The sequence below is a fragment of the Lepidothrix coronata genome, unplaced genomic scaffold (assembly GCF_001604755.1).
Source record: "Lepidothrix coronata isolate B3197 unplaced genomic scaffold, Lepidothrix_coronata-1.0 Scaffold28, whole genome shotgun sequence".
Taxonomy (NCBI): domain Eukaryota; kingdom Metazoa; phylum Chordata; class Aves; order Passeriformes; family Pipridae; genus Lepidothrix; species Lepidothrix coronata.
Genome location: NW_016690208.1, coordinates 5,935,508 through 5,946,415, shown reverse-complemented (window position 1 = coordinate 5,946,415; position 10,908 = coordinate 5,935,508).

The following is a 10,908-nucleotide window of genomic DNA, read 5'->3' as shown; positions in this document are numbered from 1 at the left end:
CAGCAAAGCAGAGCAGAGACTGATGAGATTCACTGATGGCATTTTAGATCCAAACTCTTAGTGCCTGCCGAGCCAAAACACCAGTCTAATAACTGGAAGTAATGCTGAGACCAGATTCCCCTAAATCTGGGAGCATTTGGATGTGATCAGTTAATTCACACCGAGCCACAACGCCCTGCTGTCCCCACAATGGGAGTGTTTAAAAGGCTCTTGCCCCATTAAGCAACTCCACCATCCAGAAATGCGATGGGACATGCCCACTGAACTGCAAATTTAGTTCATACAAATGAGATTACACCGGATACATGATATTAAAAAAAGACAAAAAAGTGTTCAATGTAGGTATTTCTCAATGGAGCAGAATGGAAGAATAGGAGGAATCCTCATTTCTTTTCCAAAAGAAATTCTAATCACTTTGTGAAACAAGGGGCAGATTGGTCAAAGGGCAGGACAGCCCAGGGGACAGGAGATAGTGGCCATGATATCAGAATTAGGATATATGTCCTGGACTCAATGACACAATAAGCACTTTGCAAGACAAAAAACAACCAAAAATAGTATAAAGGGATGAAGAGAGTGCAAACAGAGAACTTCTCCCTCCACAAAGGCAGCAGTCATTAGCACCTCATCCCACTGCAGCTTTCTGAGATCAGAGGTTTTCATTCTGCTCAATTCCAGGATAAATGAGAGAGAAGCTGTGCAGTAGAGATATCCCAGCCTGATTCCTGCAGAAGTGTTAGAAAACATCCAAACTTGGAAGTAACTCTGCAAACGGCCATAGTGCAGATGTTTGAAAATGCCTGTGAAAATTGGCCTCAAGGCAGGGATAAAGCTCATGAAGGAGCAAACGGTATCTGAGAAACTGCAACTGCTCCTGGGGAGACAATCCCGACTTCCCTGGCACTGGAAGTCAAGCCACCCCTAGAAGTCTTTGTGTAAACAGCTCTTCACCCTTTCTGTTGCTTTCTCTATGTACCCAGGCAGTGAGGGGGCTGGGAGACCCCCAGAGCTGCAGGGGCAGAGCAGGCAGGTATCCCACAGCACCCCCAGCTCCCCTGGCTGTGTCACTGCTTCCTGAGGAATGTTGTTTTTCCATGCCATGCTCCCTGCTAAGGCTGTGCCAGGATCACACCCCACAGCTCAGCTCCTCAGCTGACCTTACACATTCTCTCACTGCTGCCTCATTATCCCAGCCCAATTTTGGTCATGTTTGCCTTGCTCTGGTGCACCTTCGACACCCCCAGTAGTCAGTCTGTGTCAGTGGCTTCCCATCAATCTGCTCCAGCAGCTCCTCAGTGCTTTGTACCTGAAGGTGGAGGCAATGACTTCAGGGCCTGAAAGGGATTTATTGGAGACTCGGGTTTACAAAAGCCTGCCCCTGCCCTGACCTCCCCCAAATTCCTCCCACCAAGAGACCGTAGAGTTTCTAAGTCTCCTTTTAAGAGGCCGTGCTGTGGGGGAGGGAGGGTGCTCAAGGATTTGGGCAGCCCTTTCTCTTCCCAGCATCATCTCCATGGCCCACCCCTGCCGTCCCCTCTCATGTGATGCTGGGGAGAGCTGCTGAGCACTGCACTGTCCAGCAATCCCATTATTCTGCCATCAACCCTTTTATTCTCAGATTCCCAGTCAGGCAGAAAACAAGGATGACGGAATCTGCCTGGAATCTCTGTGGCAATTAGAGAGGAAGCCCAGGAAACTATTCCAAAAGAGCTTTCCTAGGCAGGAGCTGTGAGCCTTTGTGTGCTTAATGAGTGACCGCCCCAGCCTGCACTCTGCACGGCCCAGGAGCAGGGCTGGGGATGGAAAAGGAGCCCCAGTGCGGGGCACGTTGGGAAGGAGCTGCAGCACATCCACCTGCACAGACATTCCCATTTCAACAGCCCCAGCAGGCACTGCAGGGAGCCAGGCTGTGTTTGACCGACTCCGAGGAGGTTTCAGGCGCATTAACAGCATCAGTTCCAAGATTATCACACACTCCCCTGTATCCAGGTCGCCTGTACTAATAGGGAATATTTCCCAAGGGCAAACCGTGCCCCTGTGTGAATGTATTCTAACCCTAATACTCCTTCTGTGGCAGTGCTAAACTTCTGGCTTGAGAAAGAGCACAGATTTTAGCTCAGATTTTGTTATTTTAAACCATCAGTCCAAGGACATGCAACAATTCCTCTCAATTTTGGAATAGATTATTATATAAATTTGAATAACATGAATATGCACCACATGCTAATAAGAAAAAAATGAATAAATTAGCTTTTCTTGCTGCAGACCAGACTACACTGTTTCATGAACACAGTGAAAATCAGGGCAAAGAAATCACTGAATGACAAGAGTTTATAGGTTTCCATAAAAGCAGTTGTTGCTGGATTAACAATGACATTCAGGATTTTTCCTTTATGTTTCACAAGAAAAATATGGATTACTGATGTCTGTAAGGGAAAAAACCATTAAAAGTATATTAGAGTCATCCTATCCTGCAACTCTACTCTGAAATGAAACTGGAGGAGGCTACAGCTTCTTTGAAGAACCTGTTCCAGGCATTTAGGGGTGGATTAGGAGGAACTTCAAAGGCTAACAGAGTCCCATATAAAGCATTCATTGAGCTCTGCCAGGACAGGTCTGGTTTTACACTTTAAAGGTAGCTGACAAAGATTTTCCTAAACCATGAGGTTTGTGACCTTTTGTAACACTTTAAGGCAAACAAGCTGCATTACCAGGTTCTGTTTTAATAACTGACTTTGATAATCTTATACTTTAGACCTTCACTATATGATCTTATCAAAGGGCAGTTGCAACAGTGAGTTTTCTGAGCACAAGAAGAGAAATCAGAAATTCATGAGAAGTTGGGTAATTACTTCACTGCCCAGAGATGCTGCTTTAGCATTACTCACTGCCTTCTGTTTGGGGGTTTGCTTTTCACAGGTTTGTTTTTCCGAAGTCTTGGGTAACTGGCAGAGGACAGATGCCCTCAGGCTGGGCACACACCTGACCTCGTGGAAGCTGCTCAGTGCTGCACTGATAACTACCTTAAAGGTGTCTGAATGGCCACTTAAAATTCCAACGGGGAAGTGGCAGCATGGAGGTTATCAACCCAGAGATTACCTTGTTTTCACTTCGAAGGCCAAAAAAAAATCTAAAGCAGAGGTGAGGGTACCTACTGACAATGCCCATCTCCAATCCCTGCTCATGCACATGCCCTGCACTGGGTGAGAAATGGAACTGTACCATCCCCTCTGCTCAGAGTCACAGACACGGCTCCCAGGACAGTCAGGACACCAGAATTTTATTTTCTGGCCTCACAAAACCTTAGCGTGAGCTTGGGCAAGGCAGATCCTCTTGGAGTAGAAAGAGGCTTTCCTTCAGGTGTATCTCACCTGCCCTGCTCACCACAACAACTGAAAAAACCCCAGTGTAGAGCCAAGAGGTGAGAAGAGCAGGATCCTCAGAGCACCACAGGTCCCAACTGCACCACAGTGACAGTGAGCTCCAGGGTCCCCCAGTGCCCAGGCTGTGGGTGCTCAAAGCCCCCCCAAGGCAGGTCTCCCCGTGGGGCTGTGCTCCTGCTGCTCACCCAGCACATCTCCCCCTGCACACACAGCCCGAGGCCAAGGGGACCAGGGAACCCCTCCACCAGAGGGGATTCAGAGCAACACAACCACTAAACAAACTCAGAATAAAGGAATGGCAAGAGTTGGGTCTCCATGACAACAGGAAGGCATGTGCTTATATTAGTAAATCCCTGCTGACCTCTGCTGATCTTTCCCTATCCTGGTCAGTGTAAAGGATTAGTGAAAGGGTTCACACTTTGGCCTGTTCCCAGGATCCACACAACCAGGAAAGAAAACTGGACAGGCCTGGCAAGGGGCCTTCATGTTCACCCTCTCTCTTCCCAGCCCTGCTCAGTTAGGAAGGACAGCTATGGAAGGGAAAGGCAGGAGAAAATCAAATCCTTCTCTGGGAAGTACCTTGCCTGTACCTGTCCAGGGAAGGGATAAGGCCTCTTCAGGTGGCTTTACACATCCCTAGGGCTTTACAAGCCCCATTTCCTCCCTGACACATAGAGATTAAACCCTTTCTTCTCAGACCTCAGCAAAGCACCTGCTCAGAAATCAAGGTCCTGAAACTCTCTGAGACTGCTGACGAGCTCCCGACTGCTAATAACTGATATTTCACCTCAAACATTCCGTAACCTGCATTCCCTGTCCTGGTTAACACAGCAACAAGCACTTGTGACTGCTGCTTTAACAGCAGGCTTTTCTATTGAGCCTCAGAAAATGGGATGTGGGTTGGGAAACTTTCCAAAATACCAACGTTTGATCACATCCACTATGGCCCTGAGCAGCAGCAGCTTCCCACCATCACCAGCCCTCAGCAGCTCATGGAGTAACTCCGTGACTCTGGGGCCCAGAGCCAAGTTCTTCCTGCCCATTTTTTTAAAAGGAAGAAAGGACACTGAGATATATCTGCTAAACATCATCCTTACCATCTCGGGTTATCAGCTTATCAGACAATTTATGTGGAGATAGGTGTGGCACACCGACCAAAAAACTCAAACCCTGAAAACAAAGATTAGCTAATCCAAAAGCAGTGTTGGCAACCAGCAGGCAGTCCTTCTAAAACAATACAGAGTGAATGGATGCCAGGATGCCAGGGATCCCAGCAATGCCAAGAGTGTCTTTCAGAAAAGTCACTTTAAAAAAAGCCTTGCTTTTCATGGCTTTGATGTCTTCTGTAGAGTTCTGGGAGATTAAACACACAGGCCCAGTATCTCAGCCAACTATCACTTTGGATACTAATTTGAAGACCTCTCGTGACATCCCTGCACACAGGTCAGATGGCAGTTTTAGACAGATACTGTGCATTCATCACTTCCCAGACAGCTTCTGACATTGTTTTGCTTTGTTACCAACCAAATTCCAGACCACATTTGTACACTAGGCTTTTGGTGTGACAGAGCTTTTTCATGCCAGAGCTTTGTACACAGTCAACTGGTGTAAAATATTTATATGGAATTTATGAAGGCCTAGGCCTACACTTTCATTCAGACAGGCAGGAGAAGAGGTGGCTCAGGTTCCACTTGGGAAATGTGCAGAATATTTACCCCCTCAAAGAAGGAGGATGCTGACTCCTGGCTCTCTCCCACCCAGCTTACCCAGGGAATTACTGGAAGGTGCCAAACAGTGGGCACCAATCCACAGGGACAAGCAGTGCCAACACCATGGCCCAAGGCATTAACAGCATTAATCAGAAATATCCCTTCAGGGAATTGAACTCATTGTTAACACAGAACAGAAGCCAGTTAGCTTGTGTTCACTATCTGTTCACTGTTCTCATGCAGATTTGGAGGTGTAACTCCCATTATGAGGCTTCTAGAACTGGGACAAAGACAGGGGCTATAAATCCCTGGTTTATGACAGCACTGAATATATTGCCACAGTAACTCTTTGATGTCCTGTGATCAGGACATCACAGTATTTTCCCTTAATAAACACTCCTCCAAGCTGACCTTCATGTTTCACACATTCTCTGATCTCTCAGCCATTTCCACAGATCAAACACTGGGACAGGGACTTTCCTGTGGATTCAGTTAACCAGACTGAGTCACAGGCTTTAATTTCCAACTCTTATTTAAATATCCTGACAATGACCAGAGCAGCTGGGAAGATTGGTTTTGTTTGTTTCCAGGGTTTGAAGTGAGCCTCAGACCGTGTGTGTTGAGCTAATCTCAAGAGCTGCATTAGAGCTGATAGCAAACTGCCAGGAAAAGGGTCTGGCTGCACATGCTCTCCCTCAACAGGCCTCCAGAGCATCTTCAGGCCAAAGGCACGTGAATTCCCTGCCTCCTGATGACTGGAATTGTGGGAATAGAAGGAGATGACACTCCTTCTGCCCTCCAGAATTTCCTCAAGACAACAAATTAGCTGGGAGCAGTTGTGCCCATTCCACAGAGAGCAGCAAAAGTGGAGTCACCGGCAGAGCCTGCCCCTCTGCTTCTCTGGGGTTTTTTAAACCACTGGAGATGGTTTAAAAATGGTGGATCTGGCTGCAGGATGGGCTGATGGTTACAACTTGCAACAGGCCAACTGGATATTCAGAATGTCCTCAAAAATTTTGAACAAGTAACCTGGGCACTCTCTGCTTCAATGACATTTAGACTCAGTCAATTGGAAATAGAAAAAAAGTAGTGATATGGTCCATAAGGGCAAGAAAAGACCTTTCTTTAGGGCCTTAAAAACCTACAAGTGCCACATAAATACCATCATTCACTCCAGTTAAAATCTGGCAGAATTCCTCTTGCGAAATAGGAAAGACTATAAAAATGACCACTGTCCTTGAGCTCTGCTGGCCCCAGATGTGGCATCCACCTGCACTCCAGAGGAAGGCCCCATTCCCATTGTTCCAGAGAAGAGCTTTCCCCAGAGCACAAAGCTGGGGAACAGGGCAGGGCCCTGGCAGCCACACCCAGAGCCATCCCGGCCCTGCAAGGGGCCTTCCTCCTGCTCAACAAAGCCACCATAACTGCTTCTCACTCCAAACCAGTAGCTATGGTTACTAGATACAAAAGACAGTCCTGCTGCTTCCCTGTGGCCAGAGGAATTCCAGGCACTTGGAGCAAACACACCAGACAAAGAAGCTGGTACAAGGAAGAGAAAGAAAATGAATCAGACAAAAATCACAACATATTTTGGCTTTCATATTCAAAGTCTGAGGCGGTCAGAGCAAAGGAAATCTTGAGAGGCTTCAGAGGGAAAAATGGAAATCAAAGGAAAAACTGAAAACTTTCTCCAACTCTCAGAAAGCACAGAAACATCACCCACTAATGCAGGAAAATGCCAAGTGCCGTGTTCACCAAGAGAAGAGGTTTGGTGCATGTATCTGACAGTACTTTCTGTGTGTTCTCCATATTTTACCTCCACTCCTTCATGTCATGGGTCACCCCTGTCCTGGCTCAGTGGAATCCAAACCAGACTTGTCTGTACAGGTACCTGCCTGGCAGTGCCAGAGGACAGGACAAGGAGACCAGTTCAACCCCAATCACACTTTCCAGTAAAAGGCTCGATGTGTTCCTGACATGACCTTATAATCCCTAGATGACTAAAACAGATGTCTAGGCCCAGCAGATCTCCAGGCACCCATTCCAGAAGAAAAAGAGAAATCTGTTTTTCAGGGTGCATAAGAAATTGTATACAAGGGTGACAGTGGAGCCCAAAGACATGTTCTTGGCACCCTGAAAAATCCCAGTATACTCAAGTATATTCTTTGGCTACAGAAAAAGTCTTCAATGTGCAAAAAACCCACAAAACAAAACAACCTTCCACCAGTGTAATAGTGTGTTTTGTTACCCCATCACTTCTTGCACTTAAAGGATGGATCTGCTTTCTTCAAAATTTCTAAGTGGGAACACTCAGGTACTGTGATCACCCTCCACATTTTGCCCCAGATGTATCTGGCACTGCACTCCCCTGGGTACACTCCTCTTGTGCCCAGATGTATTTCTAGAGCACATAGGATGGAAGTACAGCTCTGTATTTCTTCTGTATGGGCACAACCAAAAAATTCAGACCTTTCCTTTGGAGAAAATGCTCACTATAATAGCTGAATACCTAATTACACGAATACTTAATTACTCTTAGCTCTTGTGAATAAATGCATACATCTAATGTGCACAGGGAGAAAGATGAAAGGAGACAAGAAATAAACAGAAGGAAAAACATATCTAGAATGAAATGCCTGTTTATCTTCCAGATAAAAGTTTTCAGGCTTCAAATCTGTGAGAGGGACAATTTGTTCAGCAATCTTTGCAATACGAGGGCAGGTCACAGGTTTGATCCAAAGTTACTGCACAGTAGCTGGGTAAGAATGAGGCACAGAAGACAAAAAAACTTACCCCAAAACAAGAGGAAAAGTGGCAGCAGGAGAGCAGCATTGCACGCCCCGGAGGTAGTTTTCTTTAATTCCATGACAGCCTAAGGGTGGCTGTTCCGAGACCCTCCGGGGAGAGACAGGAGCCGGAACGCGGCAGCCCCGTGCTGTGCCCACATCACGGGCTGGGGCGGACTGTGCCCAGGCCGGGCTCTCGCTCCATGCCGGGCTGGGACCGGCACTAACCCTCACTGGGACCAGCACCAACCCTTACTGGGAGCAGCACTAACCCGGGCTGGGACCAGCACTCCCCCTTACTGGGACCAGCGCTCCCCCTTATTGGGACTGGCACTAACCCTTACCGGGACCAGCCCTAACCCTTACCGGGACCAGCCCTAACCCTTACTGGGACCAGCCCTAACCCTTACTGGGACCAGCACCAACCCCGTGGACAGAGTCCCGGCAGCGCGAGCCGCCCTCGTGCTCGGGAGCGCCGCGAAAACGCTGCCTGGATCGCACGGACGGGATCGCCCCGGGGCACCGGGACGGGGCTGGGCGGAAACAAAACTGGGGTGGGGTTTTTTCATCTGCTTTTTGAACTGCCCCTGTATAATGCAGAAACCACGCCTGGTGTCTCCCCCACGGCCGTGAGAGCACCTCAGAGCTGTCTGGACACGGGCTGTTTGCAGGATGCAGGTTCTGTATCAGCCCATATTTACAAATTCCAGAGGAGGATCGATCGCAGCTCTCTGAGAGAGGCTGCTTTGCTCAAAGAGAAATAAGACAAAAGCACTCTGTTAACCCCAAAAAGCAGGGCCAGCCCACATTAGTCTTTACTGCTGTCTCAGCATGAGATGATGATCCCACAGGACAGATGAACTCACAACGTGTACAGGAACCCTCTTCCCAGGTAAGGAACAGTCACAGAGATCAGCACAGGTACCTGCATAACACAGGCACCAAATCACACCACCACTGCTGGATGCACGGGTTTAGTTTGAGAAGTGGAAAAAGTGATCAGTGTGCTCTGTTTTCTGAGAGTAACTGGAAAAGGACAGAGTCCACACTCAGCTGAGACCTCCTAAGCACCTCTAAATCCACATCACAATTGGATTAAACCAACTGTAATGAGAATTACGTCCATTGCCTCACCCTTCACTGACAGCTAAAAATAGAAGCCAGGTAAGATGCCAGACAAATTCCTAGTTTAAACAAGAAGTATGCAAGATGGCAAGGAACTGGTGCAGCCAGAGCCAGGCTGCACATGAGGAAAACAGGAGCAATCCTACAGTGAGTAATTTGTATTCTCCAGTATCCCTGCAGGGCAGCAGAGGCTGGTGGAATGTGTGCAGGGAAATGGGAAAGTTACTGCAGGGTTTTTACCTTCAGTGCAGAAGCAAAACAGCCACAGCAAGAGTCTTTTCACCACCCAAACTCTGCAGTTCAGGAACAAATGGTTCATCTCACTGTGCTGCCTTAGAATGCTCCAAAGATGATATATCATGTGTTATCAACCTTATCTGGACCACCCTGCCCCCACTTTCATCTCTGGTGTCTTCAATCTGTTTTCTCAAGATCAGGCTCAGTATTAGTTTCTTGCCAGTCACCACAACCATCTGGAGCTCATTTGTGTCTCCTCAGACTCCCCTTTTGCTGTCAGGGGACAAACACTGACATGTGCACAGTCTTTCTGCTCAGAATATTTTTGCCTCACCTGTGTGGATTATGCTCCCAACAACTCACCTCTTCCAAATCCCAGCAAACACCTATGAATCACTGCACAATTAACACTCAACAAACCACCTCAGTTCCTCCTCAGCTGGAGCCAGGCGCTGCTGGAAGTCAACCCGAGCAACACTTCACAACACTTGGAAAACACAGCTACCCATGGGAATTTATGGCTCCTGTGACTACAGGAAGGACATGCTCAGCTGTCATAAAACAGCATCAGTGTAACAAACCCCCACAGGTGGAAGGTGCAGGTCCTCCCACAGAGCTGAGGCTCTGCTGTTCCTGTGGTCTGCAACACCCCAAAGCCTGGACAGAGCCCTGACGTGGGGCACACCAGCCAGACTCAGGGAAGGCAAAACACCTACATCCAACTGCCTTATAATAATCAACCCAGTGTCTGCCTGTGAGGACATTAGAACTGAATTCTTTCAACGTTCATGGTTGCAATTTTACAAGATTTGCCAGCATAAATGGCAAACCATTCCTGTGCTGGACCCCTGGGCATACAAAATCCAATGTGGGTATTAACCAGCTTAGTCCAATTAAAGGACCCTAATGCAACTCTGTGAAGGCCCTGATTTGTTAGGCTTGACTACATTTCCAAAGGAGCACATTTGGGTGGATTTGTTATCTAAAGCATAAGCTCCAAGTCCTTAGTCATCCTTGCTAAAGCCTTCCCCAAACTGGTCATGGTTTGTGCTACCTCCGCATCGCTGCCGGCCCACGTCACCATAATCTGCTCTTTAAAATAGTATTAAAACTAGAGGCAAAGGCCACAGCTGCTTTCCTGGTGTAACACTCATTACCAGAGACTTAAGGACAGCATAACAGCGAGGCTTCTATTCTCAGCCCGGGGCAGGAAACCTGGCAAGCCGGAAATGCATGCCATGGAAATGGGGCAGCAGTGGGCAAGCAGGATTAGGGGGGAAAGGAGAAAGTAGGTCTGGGGTGCTCAGCAGAACCTTCCTGTCTCCTTATTCTATATTGGTTTGGGTACTTGTCACGAAACAATCCTATACATCTGCCTACAAACAGCTCAGAGGGAACCATGCAGGAAAGCACCTCAGCAAGTGTGTGCTTTGCATTCAAAGAACAATGTACACGTGCATGAGTTTCACAATCTTTCTCCCACAGGGCTTAAAATAATCCTAATACTCCAGATTGGATACTAGAGACGTGTGACAGGCTGGGAAATATCAGTGGTAGGAATAAAGGCATTCCTACCTCCTGTCACGTGCACCTGCAGCAGCCCCAGAGGACAGAGCCTCACCTTCCGTCCTCACCTCCTTCTGGAACCCCTGAACACAGATCTACTGC